The following is a 2,628-nucleotide window of genomic DNA, read 5'->3' on the forward strand; positions in this document are numbered from 1 at the left end:
AAAAAAATAATGTGGTTTTGCCGTAGTAAATACGGTCATACTGCCTGAGGCATAATATCTACATAAGTGAAAAACACGGCCAGACTGTATGATACATTGACATTTTATTTTTAAAAAAAACCATAAAACTTTATGGTAAATTACCGGTCGCTGTTCTTACAGGTAAAATTATGGTAATTTTACCATAAAAATTACAGTACAACACACAAGGAAGTGTAACTTGTCAGCATTTCTATACAGAAAGTTATAAAGAAAATAAATCCAAATTAAACAAAAATACAAATTACGAGTAATCCACTTAAAGAAACAATTTCTATTTAAAAACAGAACAGATTCTATTTTCTGTCCAGTTTCCTCATGGTATTACTGAGATCTGGAAAGCAAAACCAACAAAAATAAAACTGCATGTGTCCACATAAGAGATAACCTTTTGCAGAAGGAAAACCAGTGATAGAAGGATTCTTGCTCTGGGTTGAGAGTAACAAGTCACTGAGTTCAGACTTTGCTCAGGATGGTTGTAGTCTTCCCAGTCACAGGTTGAAATTGTGACTCACATGTTGTCAATCAGGTGTCCTCTCTGCTGGAAAACAAACAAAGCAAAAGTTAGAAAGATGCACTACATGAACATCATATAAATTCAGCATTCGCTTAAATGTTTGTTTCACCTTTGTTGACTTGCATATGGAGACTGGTGGAGACAACCAGGCGGTGTGATCATTTCTGACTGAAAAGTCAGTAGTTCTTAAACCTTTGTTTGTTGTTGACAGGTGTGATCCTCTCTGCAACCAGACAACATACACAAACAAAAAACATAAACAAAAGCAAGACTTGTTGTTTCAGAGAATTTTCTGTCTTCATCCTTCCATCCTCTCTTTTGGGAGAAACATTTTTCTCTTTACAATTTTTTACTTTTTGACCAGTAATTCGGGATATATGACACAAGAACAAGAACTCAATGCAGAAAGTCAAACAGAAAAAAATCCCCAAAAATTCAAAAACAAAGGTTGATAAATTAAAAAGTGAACAGCCTTTATTTTGTGTGTATATCATCATCAATTGTTTAGACTTGAGCTGTATATCTTGTTATAATACCTTGTTCATGATGAGTCATTTCTTCATGAAAACATGTTTGCGACAACCTCGGATCTCCATGGCAACCATTAGGTAATGCTTCAATGCTTCCTCATACAATGTGCCACCCATTTATACAAAGCTCCATCTTGAAACAGCAAGACGGAGTTCATGGCCTACTAGGCCATGAACTCAGTTATAAAATACCAGGCCTTGCCAGTAGGGGGCAAATGAAACTGAATTATAAAGACCAAATGTGGAAAAACATTGCACAAATAAGGACATGAAATAAAGGCAAGTATTTCTATGGATGTTTTGATGGTGCCTGGAGCCGTTTGTTCTGTGTTGTCTGGATTTCATTCCACAGATATGTTGCATTTTATGAATGAAATGTACACGTCGATCAAGGTTTTTATTGTTTGGCAAGAGTGCCTTTGGTTATTTCTTCTTTTTGCAAATGTATGTCCCCAAACAGAAAGAACCCTTGTAACATATTAAACAATCTTATGTCCAAATTTCAATACACAAATAGACTTTAAAAGTTACAAACATAACTGTTTTAGGCAATTTATGAAATAGATACTCACCATTTATCTGAGTGTCATGAAGCCCAATAAGTTGTCTTCAACCATTTATGTAAGTTATAATTCCTGCAAGCTAGCAGAAACAAAGCTGTAAATGTGTACACTTTTCATACAGGTAAACAAATAGTTTTAAGACAATTTATGCTATGTTAGTTTTTCTCAGTCACTTTTGGTGCATTTCTCAAGTCATTGTTGGCATTTACAAAACAGTATGTGCATTTCTCAAAATAATTTGTAGAAACAGCAAAAAATAGCATTTGTTTGCTTGAAAAATCCTTAGTACAGCTCTCAAAATTCTGTGAGTTAACATATCAGTGACTCAAAATAATAAGTTATAGTTTCTCTATGTATAGATAATACAGTCAAATTGATTATTCATGGGAAGAGACTACAAAATTCACATTTACGCTTTTGCTGCAATTTTTTGATGGACCATGCTAAGGTGATTCAGAAAGAAAAAGACAAATGGAGAGTACCAAAAAAAAAGTAGAAAAGGAAGCACAGGACAATCTCCTCATGGAAAACTGTACAGTGCTGTAGAAATTATATAATTACATTATATTTTAATTTCCATCATCATGCTGACAAAAGTTCCTCATTGGGGTTAAGGAATGAACAGTAGGGTGGGAGGACCTCCATCAGCATCGTGTTGTGCGTTGCAGCCATATCCTGATGTTGGACTGATGGAAACTGGCAGATGTCCTCAGCCTCTTCTGACTCTTCTTCTGCTTCCCTCCCAACTATTTCCTCCTCAGCCTCACTCCTCTTCTTCTCTCTGGCTGTTCACTCTGTCCAGATACTTGTTCATCAGTTCTCAGAAATGTAACATTGTGTTGTGTTCTGGCTATATAGACCATATTGTTGCAAACTGATGGTTCACAGATGCACCTTCAATCTGTTTCAGAAAACTGGTTGATCGTTGGTTGAGCTAATGGTTCATACATTGACCTGTTAGAGCAGTGGTCCACGGACC

This window comes from Poecilia latipinna, unplaced genomic scaffold (genome assembly GCF_001443285.1).
Source record: "Poecilia latipinna isolate Pla-1442-1.1 unplaced genomic scaffold, P_latipinna-1.0 Scaffold165, whole genome shotgun sequence".
In the NCBI taxonomy this organism is placed as follows: domain Eukaryota; kingdom Metazoa; phylum Chordata; class Actinopteri; order Cyprinodontiformes; family Poeciliidae; genus Poecilia; species Poecilia latipinna.